Genomic DNA, 26446 nt, shown 5'->3' with positions numbered 1-26446 from the left:
CTTACCCTTCCAATGGTCTTAGGCGACCCCTGTGAAAGGGTCATTCGACCCCCAAAGGGGTCCTGATCCACAGGTTGAGAACCACTGCTTTATATAGATGTTAAACAGATTGGGAAAAATACCTAAGATGTGGCATCTGCAAAACAGGTCCCCCCTTCCCAATCAACAGGTCCCCCCCCCCCCAATCAACATCAACTGGAATAGTCCCTGCAGGACAGAAGAAAATTAGTCACCCACTCTCAACCCCCAAAACTGATCCAAAATGATACCATGCTTGTTTATACAGTTTTGACTGTATAAATAAGGTAGCCTTGTATAAACATATTTTTATCTTAATCATTAATATATAATCTATCAATATTTATTAAATATTGAATAATATTTGATGCTTATTTTTGTTTTGTTTTGTTTTTGTATTATAAGTGTTGGGCCTAGGGTTAAATCTTTGTAAACTAAATGTTTCCATTTCCCCTACCTATTACATAAAGGGATTTTACATTTATTCTGGAGTTTCCTTTCTAAATATGCTTTCAATGCAATTGCTCTATTTTTCTTTTTTCTTTTTCTTTAAAAAAAACCCACAAAGTTGTAGTTTCAGAAGCCTTTGGATACTAAAACATGATTATAGCTGCTGTAGCAGATGTCAAGCTGTTGCAGTTAATCTAGTGTTTTAATATGGTTTTATTTAAGTTGTAGTTTTAGTTTTGCTGCTTTACTGTGGTTATGCAGACTTATATTTAATTATATTTAATACTCTTGTGTTTTGTTGTAAACTGAGAGTTTGCTGTACAGGCCACACGGCAAAATAAAAATAAATAAAAATGTTAAATGAATAACATATAAAAAGATACAAATGTTACTATCAAATTTATAAGTGGGCAAAAGTTTTATATCACCCTTCTTCTCAATTATTTTGTTGATTACTTTTCCCTGAGCCTTTTCAATTTGTGAGAAACATTTTATTATCTCCATTACAAACAAACAAACAAAAAATTCTTATTTCCCCCCTCCCAAGATTTCAAAACTCTAATGAGAAATGCCCTATCTTGCATAGCCTGGTATAGTCCAAAAATGTTGGATGAAAGTTAATTGCTAGCCAACATTTTAATAAATTTAAAGCGGCCTTTGGAGAGATGGAAGGCATACTATACATGGAGCAATATCACACAAGAATGGGAATGAATTTGGGCAGGGAAATTTTTATTGATAGAAATAATAAAGGTGAGATATAAATAAATAAGTTTATTAAATTTTTTTCATAAACTGCAGTAAAGAATCAGGGAGTGATGAACAAGCTGAAATTTCATGAAGCTGAAAAGTTTGAGGACCCCTGGTTTAAAATCATGTACCAGACACCGATGTATATGTCCATTTTACATCTCCTGACTTTAATTTGCTGATTTTTGACAACCTATGCTCTGCCAATCCAAATTTCATACTATGCCATAGTGAGGTGTCTTTGTTGTAGGTTATGACATGCCTGAAATGAGCTATGTTCACCAGCTAACTTCAAATAAACTAGCTGTGGGTCCTAATTTCTTGATTTATTGAATAAAAGACATATCCCTTTTAACATATCCCTCTTTAAAGTTTCAAAAGAACTCCTTCCTTCCTTCCTTCCTTCCTCCCTCCCTCCCTCCCTCCCTCCCTTCCTTCCTCCCTTCTCCTGTCCCTTCCCTCCCCTTCCTAACTGCTTCCCTTCCCGTTCTTTCCCCTCCCTTTCACTGTGTTCTCTTGTTGGCAAACAACTGGGCAATCCATCAAAGGCTGAAAGGTCAGCCAAAATACAAAGTTGAAATGCTAATTTCAAAGTAAGCGTACTGCAATTTTTCCAAGAGAGTCATGTTAATTAAATGTGCTCCAAGTTCATCTGAAATACAGATGTCACATATTATTATTCAGCTTCCAAAAACATTTCTTTAAAAAAAAGCTTTAGCTGGAGAAGAGTTAATCAACCATAATTTCAGTGTAAATTCACCTATATGTTTGCTGGTTTTGAAATATGGAGAAAAATATTTCAGTTTTCAGTTAATAATCTTACTTTAAAGATTGTTTGTTGATATTTTATTATTTCCATTCATCAGTTCTAGATGTTTCAGCATACCTAAATTAGGTTCTAAAATGGTGCTGAGACAACTCTGTTCTGAAATTGCAGCAGTTTATAGTTCCTCCATCTCACTTCGGCTATAATATTTGGGGGCAACTGTTGACTTTAAGACAGGCAATGAAAGATAATGTTTTCATTCCCCTTGAAAATTCAGCTTTCCAAAACCTTTAAAGGTTTTGGATAGGCTTCTATTATATCTCACCTATTTTAGAATCTCTTTCGTGTTCTCCAGTTATTTTGGACACCACATTTCTCCTCCATGAACCTAGCCTTTAATCTTTTGTTTGATGCACTCATGCAACAGGCTCCTTTGCTTTCCCTCACTAACTCAGTTATCCCCATCTGAGAATGATGGCTCCATCGCTTTCTGACCATTAATATAATTCCCTAGTATCCTGGTTTTCTAGTTAGAATTTCTTGCACAAAGTCTAGACAGATACGTACTCATATATTTTTCCTGGGGCGTCATTAGTTGTCCTTTCCCAATACAGTTCTGAGTCAGAGGATCTATTCCATGTCTCAAATTCCCATACCATGTGTCTGATTATATTAGTTGGAGGATGAGAAAGTTTGCTGATTTCCTTTGCCTCCTAACTTTCTCCTATGTTTTTCTTCAGAACATATTCTAGCAGAAGCTCTAAGATGAAGGAAGGCAATTCTACCTCTTTATTCTTTATTCTTTCCCATATGGAATGCTGCTACAAATATTGGGAATATCCTGGGAAATGCAGTTTATCTATTATTAAAATGGGGATACTACATCTCCAGGCAAGATGCTTACCTTAAGACAACTATTTTTTTTACTCCTATCCATTAAGGATAACATAGGATACAACTAGAAGGGAAAGCTTAGCGTCATTTTTGGCTCAAATTATTTGAACTGAACATCCATTTTATGTGGCTGTTATGTGGACCATATATTTGAAACAAACATTAGAAATTGCTGAAAATTAGTTAGCTGTATGAAATTCTAGTCAGGATTATTTCTGCTAGTCAGTATTATTACTTCTTCAGTAGATGATTACTTCTACTGAATCAGGTAACCTAACTTTTTTTAAATTGTTCATGTGGTTTTTCTGCTTTTGCAACAATTTTCTTCAGTTTGTTATTTTCAACATATTTGATTGACAAATTTGCTCATTTTGGAAAAGCTCATCTGTCTGTTAAAATGTTTGTTTACTTTCCAAATAGAAAACCCAACACAATGAATAACAGTACTATTAGAGAACTTTTAGAAACTTAGTACTTTTAGTACAATTAGAAAGATAATACTGTTTATGATTCAAGGAACTTTGGAAGTTTCATTTTTAAAATCATGTTGAAATCTGATCTTTTGCTGATTGAAGACATACAAAAATGTAACCTTTCCTATCACAACCTTCTAGCCAAAATGCACACAAAAATCTATAGATATAGTTGATTGTTAAGAGAAAGAATAACAAAGTGTGAGATATACAATATGTGTATGATAAAGTCCTCATTTTATAGCATAAAACAAGCATTTGGGGAACAGGACTGTATAATTTTTCAATGAAATATTAAAGAGCAGACTCTCAACCTATTGATGCAATGTTCAGGACTGTTTCATTGTATTGCAAATTGTTTCATTAGATGGAGGGAGGGCTGTACAAAATGGAAAAGACTCAAAATATTTCTCATTTTTGTTAGAATCCACCTCAACATAAAGAGAACCTTTCCTATAATTATCAGCATTATTTCTTAAGATGGCAATGGCATTCTCCTAAAGATCACAGAGTTCTAGGAATGGTTTCTTGAGTGTAATGAAGAGGAGCTATAGCTGGAAAAAGAATAAATAACTACAAGATTTCTTCTATACACCTTAGTCTAAGTGAAACTTTGGTTCCGGTAATTAATATTTTCTCCGCTTATCTCACAATATTTAAGGTTGGAGAAGCATCTGTCAAGGTTGTCCAGATGTTACTTTTTAAAGTTCAAATAAACTCCCCAAATGTTTCAGGGTTTATTTAGAAGGAAGATGATTGTATTAAATCAGAATTTTGGAAGTCCTCCAAAAGCCAAAGACATTATATCATCTAATGGAATAAAAATCTTCAGAATAATGTTCCATTTCATTCATTACTGGCTTGTTTCCTAAAGTTAACAGAAAATTCACTATTTATTTAGAAGCCTATTATGCTAAGCTGATGCTTAACATTTTTCCGAGCACCAGCATGGCTTTCATTGTGTTTTGTATATCTGGAAAAATAAGGATTTTAGCTACCGAGTGCTAAATCTCCAAGAGACGGATGATATTCTACATCAGGAATGTTTTATATTTTGGAGTTTAGTCCCCTACAGTGTGAGGTAATACTATCCATTTGGCTCACCTTAGTGGGTATTTAGCGCAGCAGCAGTCTACTACCGAGCCTTGAGCCTTTGGTAACCAGGCCACGGAAGTGATGGGTGAACACACAGATTCACACATCTCTACTTGCACGAACAGTGAGTAACTGCATGTGCACACACTCCATTTGTGTGAGCGGTAGGCACGTGTGCAATGTTCCAGTCCTCAAAGGTGAAAAGGTTGGGGAACTCTGATCTAACACAACTCTGGAAATTATTCTGAATTACTGTTCCCTTTGCTACTATAAAAACTGTGTGTGTGTGTGTGTGTGTGTGTGTGTGTGTTTGTTTATAAAATTTATAAAATTTATTGGTCGCCCATCTTACCATAAGGTAACTCTAGGCAGCTTAAATCTATGTTAAAACAAGAGTAAATTAAAACCAAGATTAAAATGAAGGACACTTGGGGAGGGTGGGGGCAGAATGGGGAGAAGTGGGATCTGTTGTTAGTTGATCAGCCACCTCCACTGTGCTGTTTCCCCATTAAGATCCCAGGCCAGCTGGCAGAATCAAGTCTTTAGGCCCTTACAAAAGGATAGGAGGGTTGGGACCAACTTCACATCAAGTGAGAAGAAGAAGCAAGAAGTTCCAGAGGGCAGTAGCAGAAAAATATTTAATTCTGTTTTCTATCAGGTCATTTCCCTATGAAAATTCCGGATTGGTTCAAAAACAGGCTTCTGTGATCCCTGACATTAGCAGTGCTCATCTAGTGAGATATCCGATATAGGAGAACAGCAGTGGCTGTTCAGCTCCCCCTCACAAAAATTACTTAAACGTTATTTTATTTTGGAAAGTATGACATGGCAAAGGGATACATCATGAAATAATACTGATGAAGTTAAGAGACTGCAAGTGATTTATAATTTTTTTCATTTTTAATTAATAAAGGCCTTTTTATGTGAAGTATCATTTTATTATAAGATCTATAATAGCTTAATGTCTGCCTTTATGAATAGAGAACAGTTTCATAGATAGATTAGCTAAAACTGTACTGGATTGATGAGAAAGGGAGAGAGTGTTACATAGCTGAAGTAGTATTTTGACAGTTCTATAAGTGGAATCCCATTAAAATACTGCCCTGATCAATATTAGACATTTTAATTTTCTGGTTGTACTACACAAAAACAAAGTAAATAAAACATTGATTTTGTGCTAAATCCGTGATGGCGAACCTGTGGCACGCGGAGGCCTCTCTGCTGGCACGCAAGCCCCAGCTGAGCTCCACCAAGCAAGCACTGACAGCCAGCTGATTTTCAGGTCTCTGCAAAACACTACACAAACCATCTATATACATCCAACAGGAAAGGAAGTGCCTCATAGGAGCAGATAGAGGTAAATCCTAGAGAGGCGGGAAATGCATCACTGAACAATGGAGATGAATGCTAGAGAGGAATAAAGCTGCATACAAGGCTGACATAACTCTTGTAACAGCGTAGGCATGCACGGGGGGAGCGCGGGGGGCGGTGCATGTCCCCCATGCCCCAATTTTTGTCCCAGGAGGCTTCAGTGAGGCCTGCTGGGCCCAAAATGGGGTGTGGGGATCGCAGGTGCATGCACATGGGGGTGCAGGAGTGCATGCATGCATTGTATTATGGGTGTAGGCACGGGCATGTGCATGCACAATAGCTCATGCACGCGTGCCCACACCCATATTGTGCATGCACATGTGCTTTCGGCACACAAGGACAAAAAGCTTAGCCATCATTGTGCTAGATTAATTCAGTAACCTCATGCTTATCATTTGGTTGCTAGCTAAGTACTTATTCAGCTGAACAGAAACGTTATGCCAGGGTGATCTTTTGATGAAATAATCCTTATTTGAAATGAAGGCTAACTTTTTATAATTTGCTCTTTCTCTCTACAATATCTTTCTAATTCTTTGCAAAGAAAGAAACAGCTATAGTACAGCCCAAGGCATTTTTGTAGGAATACTGTACAAGTCATCAAATAATTTTGGAATAAATGGAAGAAAATCCCCCACATAACCTTTTCTATCCCTGACAGTAAAAATATAATAACAGTCTTTTGCTGCCTTACACAATACCCAACATTTACTGCACATGGCAGCTGTTTTACTCTGAATAATCAAAGAGGTCAGCATATCAGTCATTAATTAAGAAAACATGAAGGAAGAAAAAGATGCCGAGCAGAATACAAAATTCAGGGATATGCAATAATTTTTTGTATTGATGGTCATCAACTTATGACCACAATTGGGACTGAAATTTCAATTGCAAAGCAATTCACTCACTAGCAAGCCATCATGTGGCCAGCCATTTTTACTGTATACATTAAGTGAATCATACGGAGTTAAGTGTTTCATGCAGTCATTAAGTGATTCTGTTTCTCCCAAATGACTTTGCTTGCTAGAAGTCTGCTGGGATGGTTGCAAATTGAGATCACGTGACTACATGATACTGCAACCATCATAAATGTGACCCATTTGCCAAGATCCAAATAGTGACCACATGACTGTGGGGATTGGTAATGGCCATAACTGTGAAGATGGGTTGTAAGTCAATGTTTCTGGGACTATTGTAACTTTGAATTATTGTTAGATGGTCATAATCTGAAAATTGCTGCTAGAGTCTTCTTTAGGTACCTTCAAATCAATTTTGACTCCTGTTGATTTCCTGGACAAGTACTTACAATTTTCTATTATTTTTTTTCAGATTTGCTTTGCAAAATAGACTCTCAATTTCCATCCTAATGCCTTTAGCCCCTACACCAAATTGAGTTTCTAGGACAGGAGTGTCAAACTCGTGGTGTCACATGATACATCATGACTTTTTCCCCCTCCGCTAAACGGGCTGGGCGTGGCCAACGCGTGATGCATCTGGCCCACAGGCCACAATTTGGGCACCCCTGTTCTAGGATCAATTATATACACCTTAAAATATGTTAAATTATGTGCCATTTCATATACCATACCTTTTCAGTAGGTATATACCTAGCAAAGACATTTTCCCAGTTTTCTTACCAATCTTTCCACAATTGGTTTGTAAACAATTGAACATTAGCCTAGTTATTGTGGCTTATTCAATAAAATAAGTTTTTAAAAACCTGATGATTAGTAGAATGAAGGAACAATCTGTAGCTTGTAATAGTTTTTCATTGCAAAACAGCTGCAAAGCATCAGTTTGGAGATAGATTTCCTCACGAGATTACAGTAGAGAAAAGCTCAGACAAAATTTCTGAAAGTAGTGAAAAAAGAACAAACTAAATATTATGAAATACATTTAGTAAATCCAGATTTTAAAATACTGAAGCTGCTGGAAAAAGGGAAATTCCAGGTTGAAATGACTAAGAAATTCTTGATCATACAACTGTCTAAATTAAGAAATAAAAAAAGCATATGCTCATAAAACAGACATGTTTTTAAAATGAGTTTTTAATTAGGTTGGTTGATTTTTTTAAAAAAAGTAAAAACAATTCTAGACTTTTCTAATCTCAACAGGATTATGGAACTGGATAATGGTTCAGCCACACATTTAGCAGCTGTATAAATACAGTACAGATATCTAAGTATTCCTTTTCAATGTGTTTTGGAACAGAAGACACAAAAGTCATCAGTAGTGCTATTAGCAGAAACACTCTTAAGTGCTGCCCTACAGTTTTACTATTCTTAAGGGGATAAGTTTGTTCCCAAGGCACTTCAAGCTTTTCATTCCAAGATCTTTTCTCTTCTTTATGGAGCTCACCCATGGATGCAAGATATCACAGACCAGTTGGAGATAATACAATATTTTAAAAGCCATTATGGGTATTCCTTAATATGCATAATTTGTTAATTTGGACATTATCATTTAGGGATGTACTCACTTTTGTTGCCAGCAGCTTAGACATATGACTGTGTATTGCATTATTTTGAGGGGACAGACATTTACACTGTTATACAAGCTGTATACTCACTACTTTACATTGTAGTGTCATTTCTTCAGTGTTGTCACATGAAAAGATATACTTAAATATTTACAAAATGGGAGGGGGTTTACTCATTTCTGTGATATACTGTATCAAAAGCTGAAGAAATAACTTCAACAATATTAAATAGGACCTCATTTTTATATTGTACATGCATTAAAATCTGTAAACTAAAAACATATTCCAGATCTTTTCTATATTTGTTCCAATGTCTCTTTTTTCCAAGGCTATCAACTTTTCTCTAAAGGGAATGCTGGTTATTTTATAACCAAAGTAAACTGGATAAAGGCACAATAGTTAACCTTGGGGACCAAATACAAAATCATTTTCTCTGTAAAACAAAAGAGCAGCTTAACAATTCATGAAAGGGTGTATGAAATGGTTTTTCCATTAAAAGATAAAAATGTTAGGATCCTAGCCAACAAGTAAGAAAAATAGAAATACAAGAGCAGTTGGATGGGAGCGAACAAGCTTGCACTCAATCCAGACAAGACCGAGTGGTTATTGATGTTGCCTCCCAACGATGGTCCAGACATTCCACCTCTTAGCCTGATGGGGTGAAGTTATACACCCCTCGGAGAGGGCCCGCAATTTGGGTGTCCTCCTGGATCCACAACTGACGTTAGAACACCATCTGTCAGCTGTGACCAGGGGGCCCTTTGCCCAGATTCGCCTGGTGCACCAATTGCGGCCCTACCTGGACTGGGAGGCACTTCGAATGGTCACTCATGCCCTCATCACCTAAAGACTGGATTACTGTAACGCACTCTACTTGGGGCTGCCCCTGAAGAGTGTTTGAAGACTACAGTTGGTCCAGAATGCAGCTGCACGAGCGATAATGGGTGTACCTAGATACATCCATGTTACACCTATCCTCCGTGAGCTGCACTGGCTCCCTATTGGTCTCCGAATGCGCTTCAAGGTGCTAGTCGTTACTTTTAAAGCGCTACATGGTATCGGACCTGGCTACCTGAGAGACCGCCTTCTGCCATTCACCTCCCAACGACCAATAAGATCGCACAGGTCGGGCCTCCTCTGGGTGCCGTCGACCGGACAATGCCGGCTGGCGGCCCCTCGTGGGAGGGCCTTCTCTGTAGCTGTGCCAGTCCTGTGGAACGAGCTTCCCGCAGAGATCTGGACCCTTACCACTCTCCCGGCCTTCCGTAAAGCGACCAAGACCTGGCTGTTCCGGCAGGCCTGGGGCTGTTGATTAATATCCAGCCCCACTTGATTGAATGGATGATGTCTTATTTTAATAATTGTATTTAAAAAAATTTTTTAAATGCTTTTATTTCTGCTTGTAAGCCGCCCAGAGTCCCAATGGGAGTGGGCGGCTTACAAATTTTATTAAAGTAAAGTACGTAACCTGCAGATGAATCCTCTCTGAGAGTTGGAAATGCAGTTAACGAAGAATGCAGGAGCCAAAGTTATCTCTGGTATGTTTTTTTTAAGCTGCCATTTCAGTGGTCTTACATCAACATCATTAGCTTATATTCTTTTTCTCCCAGTTGAAAGTGCTGTCCTTAAATTCAGATTATCTTCTGAAGACTTGTTTTATAAATTTCCATAAAAGTAATTCAGATGATGAGAATGTGAGATAAAGCCATTTTTGTCTATGGGATAAGCTGCACCTCTGGTGCTATTTAAGCAAGCAATATACCTTCCCTATTTTTAAAAATATGATTTATGTGTTTTCATACTTTCTTGTTACATAGATTATATATATTTATGAGTATAGAAGGATATTCTGCTTGTATGTTTCATCTTGTGCCAAATTCTTTGCTTTCAGATGTCATCTTTTTTCCACCTGACTGCCTCTGTTTCTGAGGGATTTGTACTTTCAGTAAACAATAAATCAAGAGGCTTTTCTATTTAAAGCAGATAGCTTTTGAGAGATTATAAAAACATATGTTTCATTTTCTGTGTTTCAATCACTGTTTCCATAAGACTTAGTAGTATGTGTAGAGGTAAGAGATTACGGTAATTATAATTATTGGCATCCCTTAATGTTCCTTTCTGAAAATTTTAAGATGTCAATTTTCTGAGACTGGCTGAGAATCCCAAACAAATTTTGAGAGCAACTGAAATCTCAGAAGACATCTCAGAGAATGTTGCCAATCTTTGTTAATCTCTGCCCTTGTAGTGAATCACATGACTACAACATCTGCGAGACAGACTTTACCCACCTGGCTTCCTGGAGACAAGAACAAAATTTTCTGTCTGCATTGAGACAATATGGTCTATCTAGCCTAAAATGAATCTTCAGATTTTTGATCCTAACTTCTGGTTTCCCCTTTGTTCTTGATTGCTCTCATATCAATTTAAGAGCTGTGGTGGTGCAGTGGTTAGACTGCAGTATTGCAGGCTAATTCTGCTGTCTGCCGACTGCCAGCAGTGTGGCAGTTCGATTCTCACTAGCTTAAGGCTGACAGCCTTCCATCCTTCAGAGGTCGGTAAAATGAAGACCCAGATTTTGGGGGGCAATATGCTGACTCTGTAAACCACTTAATGAGAGCTGTAAAATACTATGGAGCAATATTTAAGTCTAAGTGCTACTGCTATTGTATTAAGGGTCTTATCCTGATGAAATATGACAGAGCCAAGAATACAAATTGAATGACAATTCAAACAGCTTTTAAGTGCAGCAGAATTGAATAGCTACGATGTTTTGGACATGCTTCCTCTCTGAAATAATTTAGGATTGTATTTTACTCACTTCATCCTGACAGTGATGCCAACTGCAAACGTTTTTATTCCAGACTTTTCCACTCCTCAGGCTTTTGCCATTATTATTCACTATCCCTACGTTAGCTAGGCTGCAAAAAGCCATATATTTTGCGGATTGTGGAAGTGTGCTTTCAATTAGCTCACGTCTTTAATCCAAGTATAACATTAAAGCATATAATAAAGGAGTAAACTCATGCAGCCATAGTATAAAAATAAGAAATGAAAACAAATACACATTCAAAGTTCAATTTGACTACTGAGCAATGTGAGTATGTCTTTTAAAAGCAAATTCTGTCCACTCTCATTGACATTCTTTACCAGTTCATACCACAAAACTAATATGTCATTATAGCACATTCTCTGACACATTTTATATTAAAGTGATATGTATGCATATGCATTTGTACCCCAAAATCAATCAATTTTCTATGTAAATTTAATGGACTGCCTGGACTGCACAGATCCTAATGAAAGAGTAATATGGGAAGATATTGAGAGAAAGATGCAATGTCCTACTTTAAAAACCTGATGGCTAGAAGAGATGAATATTTTGGGCCACATGGAATCACCAGGAGTTTGGGGTGGAGGCCCCCATATCCCACAAGAGTTGCCACCAAAGTCTTAATGAGACATGAGGAAAAGTGTTATCCATATGGAAAATGTTCGTATTCATAGCATTTAATTAGTTATTTTAAATGTATATTATATTACATTTTTGTTTTGGCCATACCCAATTCATTGGGATTCATTCAAGGCTAGTAGGCACTCAGTATTCCAAATTATAACCTCCTGGATCAGTTTTGGGAGTGAATTTGGAAGACTTATAAAAGTCAGATTGGAATCATTCTTATCAGGGAGATCCTTAGATGACCTTTGTCCAAGAATCTAAGCTGTAAGGAGCTCTTTATTGTTTTTATCTACTTAATGTTTGGAAGTATACATTTGCTTTCTTATCTAACTGTTGGTTTAGATTTAACTCTTTTCCCCAAATCCCACTGCACATTGATGTTGGTGTGCTTTCACTGATATTGGTTATAAACAGAATACAGAATAACAGAGTTGGAAGGGACCTATCTAACAGAGCTGGAAACAAGCAGTCTTGGATATATGTGGAGTGCTTCAGATTGGAGGCAGGGAATCCTATGCCATTTCAGACAAATGGTTGTCCAATCTCTTCTTAAAAACTTCCAGTGTTGGAGCATTCACAACTTCTGAAGGCAAGTCGTTTCACTGATTCATTGTTTTCACTATCAGGAAATTTCTCCTAGGTTGGTTCTGTCCTTGCATAGTTTTTATCCATTGCTTCTTGTCCTGCCCTCAGGTGCTTTGAGGAATAGCTGATTGCTGTTTCCCTCTTCTTTGTGGCAACCTGTTAAATATTGGAACACTGCTATCATGTCACCCCTAGTCCTTCTTTTCATTAAACTGGACATACCCAATTCCAGCAATTGTTCTTTATATGTTTTAGCCTCCAGTCCCCTAATCATCTTTGCCTGCTTCCCTTTTTAGAAGTATTGATCAAAGATTCTTTTATTACATTTTCATTTTCCTTTATACAATCACTTAAATACTGTGCAGTTAAAAAAAAAGAAGCAATAAACAACTCATAACTCTTCTATCCTACATACACCCTTCCTTCTACCCCTCCAACTTTCATTTCTCCCTTCCAACAATCCCCTCTTCTACTTCCCCTCCCCCTCAGCCATTCCTTTCTCCCCTTCCCACCATCTCACCCTCCTTACATTCCCTTCTCACTCCCTCTTAATTCCCCCCTCTTCTTTCCCTCTACACCTCGCTTCGGTGTATTTCTAGTATTCATTGGTCTATTTGTTTTGTACTAAAACAAAAGAAAAATAAAAGGAAAAGAAAGAAGAAAAGAAAAAAAGAAAAAAAAAGGAACAGTATCCAAGTGCATTCATTGTTCTGAAAATTGAGTCTATATTTCCACCCTCCCACCCACCCACCCCCTGAACCCCCCTCCCTGACCCTCTTCCGACTTCCCAGGTCCCATTCCCGGCATCGTTCTTTATCAAGCAAAGTCTGGAGTATATTGAAACCAAATAGATTAGAAGTTACAAAATAATAAAAAATAATAAAAAAATAAAGAACAAAAAGGAAAAGAATAATAAAAAGAAAAAAAGGGGGGGGAACCCCCCCCAAGAAAGAGAAGTCAATATACTCTCTAACATTAAACTCAGCTTCTCTTTATTTTTAAAATCTTAAACAATGTCTTTACCTGCTTCCGCATATAAATTCTATACCTCCCATCCTGCCTTTACCCCTGTCCGCATATATATTTTATCCTCATCCATTGCTCCTCTCATATTTACTCCACCCTCGTGTAGACTCTCCAGATAATCTTTCTTAACCTTGTATTCAAATAACAATTTATACAAAAATCAGCTTACATTCTGGATCAAGGTAATCTAATTGAACTTTCACTACCCTTCCATCTACCCCACGCACCCGACTCCATTCATCCCAAACCACAATCCAAGAAAACTATGATCTCCGCTCTCCTCGCCCCAAAGAATAGATCATGCGCAGTTTAAATTAAGATTCAAACAAGTCTTATATAAGTCCCATACAATATATGTCCAAATTCAGCACCGCTTCTTTCAGTCTCAATATCTCTTCATCAGTATACAGCTTTGTCGTTTTATACCAGACAGGAGTCCTGAAATTTTATTCAAATTAAGAATTTAAGAAGTATTTTAAAGGCATAGCTGGATCTTTATTCTTTACTCTTCTGCCCTTCCGGAAAGGGAAAGCAACACCCTCCGCCTTGTAGCCACGTGTCCCGCTGCTTATCTTCTCCTTCTCCTTGTCTTTCTCCAAGTCCGGGTGAATCAGGAAGTCCCGCCTTCAGAGTTTTGTAGTAAAAATCTCGGGCTTCGCAAACAGAATTGAGACGATGTTTTTGGTTCTCAAATGTGACTGTGATACCAGATGGCACTTCCCATTTATATTGTAGCTGAGAATCTCTGAGTTTTACAGTTAAGAAAGTGTAGTCTCTCCTTGCTCTTAATATTTGAGATGGTATTTCTTTAAAAACAATCAAGTCCTGTCCATCGATTCGCAGCCTGTTATTGTAGAACTTCTATATTATCGCATTTCTGGATTCTCTTGTGGTGAAATATATGATTATATCCCTCGGAAGCTGTCATTGTTTTGCTACACACGAGTTCTGGCGATAAATTTTTTGAATCTGCCAATCAAAGTTAACTCCCGGACTTCCCACCGAACGTCTGAAAGCTTCAAAAAAAGGTCTGTTTCAAATTCTCCTGTTCCTTTTCACGCAATCCTCTGACTCTTATTGCAAACGCAGTCTTATTGTAATTTATCATAACGAGTTGTTTTTGAGCACTTTCAACTTCCTGTTGTAACGTTTGAATTTTAGATGTCAAATTAGAATTAGTTTTTTCCAAAAGTTCCAATTTGTCCTCCATTTCAGAAACATAGTCTGTCATAACAGTCATAACTCTGATCGTATCTTCCCTTGTTTGAGCTATCTTGGCGTCCAGTTTATCATATAAGTCCGATAAAAGTTGTTTAATTTCCTGTCTGAACTCTTTAAGGGTTTCAAAAAGAAATTCTTGCGTTAAGAGATCTCCAGTAGAGGGCGTGGGAGGCAAGGGCAGCGATTTTGTAACAATTTCTTGAGATGTATTATTAAGGAAACGCTTAGACTGCTTCGATTTGGGAGCCATTATAAAAAACGCACAAACAAACAAAGTCTCTGCTCCCCTCGGTTTTAAATGGGATACTATTTATAGACTTTTAACAGTTAATAAGGAGAAGTCTTCAGGAGAATAGAGCTGATTGAGTGTGTCATATATCAAACGCAGAAGCTATAAAATCGCCATCTTGTAACGCAGCTGGATAAGAAAGCCTTTTACAAAATTGAAGCTGGTATTTTGAATAGTAATAAGAAAAAAATTTACAGCTTCAAGTTAATATTTGGTTTTGAAGCCATTTCAAAATTTATCTGCCTGCAGTTAATAAAACTCTATTGCCTGAATATGCAGCTTTAAGTAAAGAGGCTGAGTTCCCCTTTTATTTTGAAGTTAAGGCTTGGCAAAACTTTCAGTGAGTAAACATTGTAACAAGACCGTTCAGCAGATTCATCACCATTTAACTTCCAGATAAGCAAAGTTAATGAAGGAGTAAAGTTCTTGTAGAAATAAAACTAATTAAAAAGCTTCTGCTGGCCTATTGTGAAACCAAAACATATGATAAGCAATCTCTTTTGTTTTGAATTCTTGTGAATTCTTGTGAGGATTAACAAAAAGTGTTCATTATTACCGGAGAAACCAGCCTGCTCGGCGCCATTTTAAAAGCCTCTAAGTAAATAATTTTTCGGAGGAGAAAAAGAAAAGAAGCTAAAATGTTGATAAACAATTATTGTGCACGGAAATGGATTCAGCTCGTGATAAGATTAAATGAAACAAAACTTTGAACTGAGTGGGGGAGACCTACTTTGTCCTGCACAAGGCAGTTTGAAATTCCCAGCACAGACAGCCGTTCTGCCTTGGGCTAGCCCTCCTTTCCCTGCAAGCACAAAAGCTGCAAAAATCGAAGAGCATTTGCCAGCAAAACAATTTCTTCTTTCCTTCTTGCCTGAAGGATAAGAAAACCTGATAAGACGTCAGATGGAAGATCCTCTAAACAGGTACGTAGCCAGGAATTCGGAGGCAGCTGATTTTTTTGCTGCCACCACCAGCAGGCTCCTCCCAGGAAGTGCCTTTTTAGAAGTATTGAGGCTAAAGGGTGCAATACTCTGTTCACTTTCTTGGGAATAAGCTGCATTGAATTTTCTTTTATACTTATTTATGGGTCAAGTGGCAAGAACAATAACAAGAAGTGTGGCAAAGTGAGCATCTTCCATTACTTCTGTTGATTTATTTTCTCATTGGTGTCAACTAGTAAAACCATCTCTTTTTCTAAATGAGTTATATGTTTACCTATTTTGAATTACAAGATGATATATATAAGGTAAAGGTTCCCCTCGCACATATGTGCCAATTGTTCCTGACTCTAGGGGAGGGGGTGCTCATCTCTATTTCAAAGCCAAAGAGCCGGCGTTGTCCAAAGACGTCTCCGTGGCCATGTGGCCGGCATGACTAAATCCCAAAGGCACATGGAATGCTGTTACCTTCCCACCAAAGGTGGTCTCTATTTTTCTACTTGCATTTTTGCATGCATTCGATCTGCTAGGTTGGCAGAAGCTGGGACAAGTAATGGGAGCTTAGTCTGTTACGCAGCACTAGGGATTTGAACTGCTGAACTGCCAACCTTTCTGATCAACAAACTCAGCGTCTTATCCACTGAGCCACCCTGTCCCTATGATATATATAAAGATAGCTAAAAAGAAACACACAAGTTATATGTAACCAAGATCATACTTGAAGGTAATGGTAGAGTTAGGGTTACATTTAACTTCAACTTCACATTAAAAAACATACACCATTTCCTTTTCCTTTACCTAAATTATTTTGTTAATCATTAGCTGCTCTTTAGCCAAACTCTATGAGTCAAAATTGACTGCAAGACATTAGCAAATACCCAGTTCATTTTTCTTGTGAATAACAAGAAAAGTCCAGTACCACCCACTAATATCTTATCAAAAAAGGAAAATATTTTCCTGTTCTTTGAATAAGGCATGATCCCAGCAAACAAGACTTGACCCAGTAAAATACAGTTGTATTGCTGGTTAAATGATTAAATGATTAACATCATGTGACTGGACGTGCACTATTAAACAAGAATAAGCCAGATTGTTGTTGGGTAGTGACTCCTTAACAAACAGAAACCCATCCAAGCAGTATAAATGACTAATTTTTCTCCCTGAATTCTTTCATACCCTTTACATATGAGATAAAGTAGGGGATAAGGGACCTGTCTATTAGCTGGAATAAATGAGTAAGAAAAATACAGTGAGGTGAGAAAGTATTTTTTTAGTTTGAGGACCAACTTGAACTAATCAATAAAATCAGTGATCAGGCTAATTATTATTAAAGTATTATTAATTATTTTATTTATAATTATTACTAACATTTTCAGTGTTTTAAGAAAGCAATCCTCAAGGGGTTTTGGAACAGCCAATTAGTTAGCCAAATTTCATATCTGTTGACTGAAAATATTTTCAGCTCCATTAACTTTAGATCCCAAGGCAAATACCATCCTCAAAATCTGAGTAGTATCCCTCTGCTTTCCTACAATATATGTAAATAATTCTAATTTTTAATCATTAACTGAATGGTCAACAAACTCAATGGTAATTAAATTAAATCTATTTTAAATTTAAATCAAAATTTGTTTCCATTCTCTTTCTAAAGTCCAATTCTTGTCAAATCCGAAATTGGTTTTCAAAGTGTATCCTGATTTTTAGACATTGAGATCTAACACTGAGGATAAATATTGATGTTTCAAGAGAATACTATATGCATTTATATTATGTGACATTCAGAGATGGGAGGAAGAATATGCACTCCAGTTCTTAAATGTACAAGAAATATGAGTGCATGTCTATTTAAAAGGGTGTCCAGATTTTCTCCAGCAAGACATCTGTTCTCAGCTATTGTTTATGCTTCAATAACTGGAACGTTTTATTGTTGTGAGACATCCCCCCTCCCACCACACTACTGAGTTAAAGTCTTATACACCCAATCTAGAATCAGCAGAAAACAATGCTTGCATGAAATTTCTTGTTCCCATTGCCAACTTCTATCTTCCTCTAGTGTGTTGCTTCTGAATCACTGTTGCAAATGGTTTTCATATCTTCATCATCAGGTGGGGAACACCTCCATCAGTCTTGGCACTGCAGCCAGGAGGTGGAGGGCCTGGTTGAAGACTTTGCCAGGTTGCCTTTGTTTATTTTGGGTCTCCTTCTTCATACTGTAAATTCTACTTAACACAACATAAATTGAGTAGAATAAAAAATGCAAAGAGGAGCAAATGGAGCTGAGTTTCTATAAGTGGATCTTGGGGGAGAAGACTTTCAATTAAGATTTCCTCACCTACTTTCTTATGCCATGAAAGAAATGCTGATTTCCATTATTATATTCAAGAGACAAGGAAAGGGTAGGGGAAGTTAGTACCATTGTTTCTCAGTTATCATTATTTCACCTTTCACAAAACTGGTAAATTCTAGCAGCTAGAGTGGACTACCCCTATGATGGTAATCTGAAGGATTGTCCACTCAGTGGGGACCTGGGTTGGTGTAATTGCAGAGAGGCTATAGAAGCTAGGATATAACAAAAGTGGTAGTTGTGCAAAGACAAAGCAGAAAGCTATATCAAGACTAGATACCGTGAACCTTCAATTTAAATGGGATCTCATTTAGCAAACTTAGAAAATAGTAGGCCGAATTTCTGTGTGGATAGTTGCAAATCTATTGTGTTTAATCATAATTACTTATGATTGAATGAGAGAATTAAGTGTATGTTAATATTATCTTAATTCTATTACATTTGTTGTGATATCATTTGCATAATGATTACATAACAGAAGTGATAGTGACACTTAACATTTTTGCATAATGGGGCATTACCATATCATACTTACTCCTATAGAAAGTGTTCTGTACTTAGGAAATTATGAAACAATGACTACCAGAATTTAAATGGGGTTTTAACCCTTACAACTTAATTATTTTAGCTGTTGAAGATTGGCTGGAAAATTAGATATGTCATATTTGAGAAATTGCAGACATACTTGGCACAAAACTGACATGATGAAAAAAGGTTCAACATTCCCCTTCAATAAATAAACATTTATTGGTCCGGTACACCAATCTCAAAAAACACAATCAACCATACTTACCTATTTGAGGGCTGCATGTGCCTTCCCATCAACAACGCCTAGATCTTCATATTATTGTTATGTGGATGTGATAACTATACTCATTGAATGACCAAGTCAGAAACTAAACGATGAAATTTTCCAGAACTTAATAGTAACACATTGCAAGATTTGATGTCCAGTATACAGGGTGCGTGAAATAGAGTTGAGAAGATTGGTGACAATATACAGATCTCTTCTTGGACTATAATAGTTGAAGCAACAAATATTTTATCTAAATTACTACCTTACTATAGACTTCTAAAGATTTCCTTGTAATAGGAACCTACGTTTAGACCATATTTTGCAGGAAATTATTATTATCATCATCTAAAACTTGCACATGCACCAGCTGTGCTCTGTAATGGAGATGGTGATAGTAACATTCTAGCTTCAGGTGCTGGCTGCAAGCCCAGTTATTCTTCTGGGTCTTCTTGAATATGAGATGTAATGTGTGGTCTATCTCAAGTTGTGAGAAAAGTTTATCTTCATTATGTTAAAGTGTTCGGTAACTACTGGTAGCTGTTTCTCAGTTACTGTGGATGCAGGTCTTCTGTCCATATATCTTCTGTCATATATCCCCTCTCATTAGATCTGCTCTTGTAGTAACATTCCATCAATTCCAGGTTCTCTTGACTTGTCCATGTATGTGTATGTGTATATGTTTGTGTGTATAGGAGAAATTGGCTGGATCCTGGGGTAGGAAACTTTGGATCCTAGGATTTAGGGATAGGAGAGACCAGTTGGTAGGCTGGATCTTGAGTTGGGACAGTTTGGATTCTGAGCATAAAGAGAGGAGAATAAAAATGGATGACATGGGAGGAAAAAGTGGAGAGTTGGGAGGGAAAGGGAGAGATTAGTAGGATGGTTCATTGACATGAAGACGAGAAAGAAGTCTTCGTAGAAGGAGGATGAGAGCTGTTGAGACCCCAACCAATAATCTTCACACACACAAATAGACATGCAGACACACACACACATGCATAGACATATATACTTACAGACAATTTAACCTTTTTTATTCTTGTCCATAGTGATTCAGAACATCAGATTGATGGGAAAACGGGGGATTGTGGATAAACATATGGAATATTGAAAATTAAACACACAAAAAGCTTTAAAAATAAGTATTAACGTTAATAAGTATTAAACAAATAATAATAGGTTTTTCACAGAAAGCTTTGCTTTTTTCTTTTGTTCAGCCAGGACAATAAAAATACATTGTATGCATTGTTAGAAAGATTTTAGGGAAACAAATGGTACAATAAGCTGTAATTATGCACTGTTTTTTGTTTGTTGAGATGTACTCAGTGGCTCTTGCTTTGCAAGTCTCTTGGAACATGACTTAAGTACTAAGCACTCCCTTGTTGGGCCTCATGCTGTGAACTTATAGCAATAGTTGTAGACTGAAATGAAAGCAAAGTAGAAAGCAGTGAATTTTTATGTCTGTTCTTTGGGGAGAGCAGAACTATCAAGAATGTATAACATTCTCTTCACGTGACATGTGTTATTTAAAAATAGTGCTGATTAATATTTCACTTTAGGAAATGTGTATTCAGTCCATCATTGTTAATTCAACTGTTAAATGTTGTTATTAATTATGTGTTTTTAAGCTAAGAAAGTTTTATGCACTTAGGCATCATTTAAAAAGAGAAAAGGTTTAATCATTATATTATCATCATATGATAATAAACTTGCCAGAGATTTGATTACCACTAAAGTCTGCAATGATCATATTTCATTTCTACATTGCTTAGAATGTTCTTGTAATGCTCTGATTTTTTAAAAAAATGTCATGTAAATTTCTGATTAATTAGAAATGTGCAATACTTAAAATGCAGAATTCTTTGAACTTATGACCCATTGGGGACACTTGATTGAGAAACAAGAACCAACTTTAAGAATAAAGTCAGAAAAAAAACTGGATGGCCTGACCCTGTGAGCAGCTGCCGAGCTACAGATGTGATAATTTATAACACAGGATGATGACACAAAAGCTTTGCCCTTAGAAATCATATGCTGTAATATCCAGTCAATGTTGGAAGTCCACATGTTTTTAGGGTTACATTATATTGTTGCCAGATTTACATCATAACTTTTATAACACACACAGTTTTGTAGTCCCCAAACTGACAAGAAATTACTTTCAGTCCAATTTTGCTTACCATATTTTCACGCATATATCCCGCCCACGCAAATAACCCGCCCACGCAAATAACCCGCAGGTTTTCAAGATTTGTGCAAAAAAGTTTTTATACACCCCGCCTTCTTATATAACCCGCGACGATTAAGCCATCGGACCTCCCCATTATAACCAATCGACGTTATATGTAAACTTTATTGCTAATTACAATGGTATTACGCGTTACCTTTACCAATATTTATCTTCAATAAACGTGAAATCTTTTTAAAATATAGGCCGTACTGGGAACAATCACGCTGTAGTGTGACACTAAGCCATCCAAATAAACAAAAGATCGAGACCGAGACCGGAACATTGTCGATCGAGTTTAGTTTGTTGTTTTTCAAAACCATTCGCGAATTTGTCTCTTATTGCCGATTGCGTTCAAGAAGTTCTTCGCAGAGCCACTGACTTCTAACAGGTATGTTTAGCATTCAGATTACTGTAAGTTCTAAGTTCACATTTTTTAGATCCGTTGCACTTGAATAAATAAAAATTCTAATGACAAATAATTTTGTCTTTATAGAACCATGCCTAAGCGAAAGTCATACACGGCCGATTTCAAACTTAACGTAGTAACACGTGCTGAAGCAACCAGCAACAGATCTGCTGCCCGAGAATTTGAAGTTGACGAAAAGTCAATAAGAGAATGGAGAAAAGATAAGGCTGCATTAGCGAAAATGAATCCTAGGAAATGCGCCAGACAAGGTCCTAGAGCGAAATGGCCGCATTTAGAGGTAGACCTTAAGAACTGGGTTTTAGACAGGCGGGCGAATAACCAAGGAGTTTCTACATTGGCCATCCAAATGAAAGCTAGGTTTATTGCCGTTGAACGAAAAATATCCGATTTCAAATGTGGCTTAACCTGGGTGGGCAAATTTATGAAACGGAACAATTTATTTAAAAAGGCGGGCATCATTGCTGACGAAAAAGAAGGCGCTTCAGACCTAAGCGACAACTCGGCAGACGAAGATGACGATCTGCGACAAGACGCTGTCACCTCCGAACGCCTACAGGCCGTTTTAGCGGCATTTAATGATGATTCGGGCGACGATGCCTTTGAGGGTTTTTCTTCATCTAGTGAAGAAGAGGACAATTAAAGTCTTTTAATTAATTTATAGTAATAGGACAAATATGTTTTAAAGTTTAATTTGGGTTGTATAGGGCTCTTTTATATTGATGTGAAAATATGGTAACTTTGTTTTAATAAATAAAAAATTCAAATAACGCAACAGGTTAGTTTATTCAAGTTTGTTTACTGCTATACTGGTACGTCTCCCTTTAGTTAATCTGTTAGTCGCTGTCGTTAAAATATTTTCCGTATACCCCGCCCACTTTTATACCCTGCGGGGGGCATGCGGGGTAGGTAAAAACGCACATTGCCCGCGGGTTATATGCGTGAAAATACGGTATATATTTTTTAATCTAACAAATCATAAATAATGTTTCTTGCTAATACATTAGAAAGCTCTGTATTTTCCCATGTAAAACTATTATTAATAGTCTTTGGCAACATAATAAGAACTTTATTGTAGCATTCTTATTGCATCCCTGAGTGCCCTAATGCCTATTTTGTTTACAAAACTTGCAATTTATTTTTACAGCATAAATAAATTCATAACATCTCCAAGTCTACATCACAATGTCAGTTGGTGTTATCTGTAGGAAAATGTTTCAATTCCAAAAGTGATGTTTTGAAAAAGAACATTTTCTGCTTTAAAGGACACAAATATGTAGTGTGTTTTCAGTTAGTAGAGTTTTTTCAGATGAAAAAAATTATCTGGTTTCCATATGTACAACACTCAGTCCATCTCCTAATTAAAGTATTTACATTCAAGTCAAGCCACACAATAATTCTCTGAGTTTTAGGCACATTTAGTTTTAATATAATTCTGGGTTTGACCTAATCAACAGGAGACTCCATTGTTCCAGGATCATAACATTTCCTAATCATTCCAGAATTCCATTTGTGTTCCAGGAGAGAGTTAATTTCTTGCAAATAAACATGATTGCACATCTGATTTTTGCCCATTTCATAGGAACATATGCCAAATTCGTTATTTGTTTAGCACTTAGGGAGTTGATTGAATCATTTTTGCTCAGCGTGAAATGGGCACAGCACCTGTGATTGCCCAGAAGGCTCCTCATCATTGAAAGGTGAGTCTAAGTTGAATGAATTAGGCAAGGTGTGAATTTTGGCAGTAACACATTCAGGATGGGACGATTAAGACAAATTATTCTATTACTGCACTATGATTTTAAAAGAAGCTTTTCTGTACTGTTTTCAATGTTTCCAGTTTCTTTAGAATTGTTTCAGAAAGTTACCAATAATGAATTCCTATATATGTTTGACTATTGACTTTTGTATTCAGGTAGTCTTGGACTTCCAACAGTTCATTTAGTTAGAACAGCACTGAAAAAAGTGACTTATGTTTTTTTTCACACAACCATTGCAGCCCCCCCCCCCCCACATGGTCACCTGGTCGCTTGGCAACTGACTCATATTTATGTTGGTTGCAGTATCCCTGGATCATGTGGTCGCCTTTTGCCACCTTCTGACAAGTAAAGTCAATGGGGGAAGCCAGAGTCACTTAACTGTTACTAACTTAACAACTGCAGTGATTCAGTTAATAATGGTGGCAAGAATGGAGGCAAGAAAGGTGGAACGTAAGGGGGAAATCAGGAGATTCAGGGAGTTCAAATGTGTATAAAGATTTATTGCAAGCTTAAGCAATCTACAAGAATTTGAACTACTAATGGTAAAAGGAAATAAGCAGGAGTTAAAAAGGAATTCAAGGTGGGCTGAACCTAGATTTCTTGTGGGCATGCAAGGACTCATGACTGATGATACATTTGACCCTTCCCTCAGGCTCAGCTTAGTCATCTCCTACAAAAGTTTGTAAAATGGAGCAAAGCTCACTTAACAAATGTTTCACTTAGTAACAGAAAATTTGGGCTCAATTGTGGTCACCTGTATACATCTGAAACATTAATAGCATCATAAGCAGATCACTCTGCTCTATCATCCAACAGAAATGAATTCTGGCACATTTCAGTTGCCAGAATGTTTTGTAATATGAGTACAGTTATAGAAAGAATGTAACTTAATTTAAAAAGAGGACAAGATCTTATGGGATTCCAAGCATCGTGCTCTATGATGGAAATAGATAATGTTTTCTAGAGGTCTAATTTTTTTTGTTCTGTGGCTGATTCTTCTTTACTGTCATATGGTAACCTTGCTGCCCTAAGTCTATATTTATTTTACTAATAGTTAGTGTAGGAATGGCCCAAGTAGAAATTCACTTTGCACTAGGATCATAATGATTTCTTAATGCTCCTTTCTTCCCAGATCTCTATGGGATTTAACATTCCAACTGACCAGAATATTTCTTCTGAAAATTTCCCAACAAGTAAAACTCCATGGTCATTCCTTCAGCATACATTGGCCAAACATTTATTTTGTTGCTAAGCTTTACTTAAAGCATACTGATCAAGAAATCTAGACCTTTGCAGTGTAGCCAGGCTACAGGTAACCATTCCAGTCTGGTGAGCATCAATTATAGTTGTGGGGAGTCTTCAGATGCCTTTGTTTGAGACAAGACACAATTCCAGATACCTGTGTTGTGAAGATAAAATGTTGATAGTAAAAGTTTGCATTCTGGTCTTTAACCATCTCTGACTGTTATTCTCTCATGGACAGAAACACCTGATTCAAATTTCACCTTCAAATGAACTGATAATCCTAGAAACTACTTTCGCCACAGAAAATATTGGTTTGGATCATTTCCCTTAATAAATCAACAACTAAGTGATATTTTTTACTTATTTGTTTAATTGGGTTTTTTTGTCTAGTTTAAGGACTTTGGAAAAGAGATAGAGTTTTAGTCACTTTTATGCAGAAACATTGAAAATTCAAAAGGTTTTGTTGTCTTTTAAGCAGCAATTAACACTTGGGGCTATAAGTTTTATTCTCTTGAATAGAAAGTATTGATCCAACTAATTGTAATTTTGATTACAAGTACTATACCACGCGGTATTGTGCTCTACATGGGGCTGCCCTTGAAGAGCATCCGAAGACTTCAGCTAGTCCAGAATGCGGCCGCGCGAGTGATCGTGGGCGCACCACGGTTCGCCCACATAACACCGATCCTCCGTGAGCTGCACTGGCTACCTGTTGGTCTCCAGGTGCACTTCAAGGTCCTACTCACCACCTATAAAGCGCTCCATGGTAGTGGATCTGGCTATTTGAGAGACCGCCTTCTGCCAATTACCTCCCTGCGTCCCATCAGATCGCATAGAGTTGGCCTCCTCCGTATTCCATCCGCCAGTCAGTGCCGACTGGCGACTACTCGGAGGAGAGCCTTCTCTGTTGCGGCTCCGACACTATGGAACAATCTCCCCGTGGAGATTCGTACCCTCACCACCGTCCAGGCCTTCCGCACAGCCCTCAAGAACTGGCTAACCCGTCAGGCCTGGGGATAATCTTATTTCGCCCCTCCCGAATGCTGAGTGAATGCTGAGTTTTATTGTCTAATTTACTTTGTGCACATTTCTTTTTTCGTATTGTCCTACACTCCCCTTCCTTTTTGATTGTAAGCCGCCCTGAGTCCCCTCAGGGAAAAGGGCGGCCTATAAATAAATAAAATCGAAATCGAATCGAAATCGGTATAAACACTTCTCCATGTATGAGATCAGAACAACTGCCTCCATTGCCTCCGCATAAAAAAAAGGAAAGCAAGCAAGCAAGCCCTGAAACCTCTCTTAGGAAAATGGGCACCTCTGATCCCTTAGTGCTACACAGTCACCTCGATCTTTCAAAAGAGTTTTGGTTTTGGTATCATTGCGCAGGCCGAGGAAACGTTGCCACCTGGAAACGTTCCCATGGGTTGTCACGAAAGAACCGCGAATTATGCCCTTGTGAGAGAACCGGCCGCCCCGGGGCCTCTAGATTAGCCCGAGGCCCGTCTTGCGGTGGGGTAGCAGTGGTAGCCGATCGCGCAGGACCAACGGCCAAACTCGGGATTTGCACAGGCGGCCCAAAAAAGGGCCCCGGAGCGGAGCGAGCGCTGGGCAGGGTAGGGTTACGCGAAGGGATGCGAAGGAGGCGGGAAGGAACGAACCTCTTCGCTTCTCCATCCTTGCCAGTTTCCACTGCAGCGGAGCCAGGGCGAGCGATTCTCTCGTACCGGGGACAGGCAGAGAGCCAGCGCAGGGAAGCACCGAGGGGAAGGGGAGGGGTGGGTGGGTGGGAGAGGAGGGCAGGAAAGAGGTGGGGCCGGGGGGCGGCCGGGGGCAACAAA

General features: G+C 37.7%; 1 long non-coding RNA gene across 1 annotated transcript; it reads right to left on the bottom strand.

The window, feature by feature from the left end:
• Positions 1–24577: 24577 nt before the first annotated feature.
• Positions 24578–26373, bottom strand: LOC116513469. The gene is made up of 2 exons (XR_004255993.1): positions 26267–26373; positions 24578–24762 (listed from the first exon to the last, which is right to left on the bottom strand). It is a non-coding gene; the product is annotated as an uncharacterized LOC116513469 (long non-coding RNA).
• Between the last annotated feature and the right edge of the window lie 73 nt (positions 26374–26446).

The sequence above is a fragment of the Thamnophis elegans genome, chromosome 9 (assembly GCF_009769535.1).
Source record: "Thamnophis elegans isolate rThaEle1 chromosome 9, rThaEle1.pri, whole genome shotgun sequence".
Lineage (NCBI taxonomy): Eukaryota > Metazoa > Chordata > Lepidosauria > Squamata > Colubridae > Thamnophis > Thamnophis elegans.
This window is presented reverse-complemented; position numbering and strand designations above follow the sequence as displayed.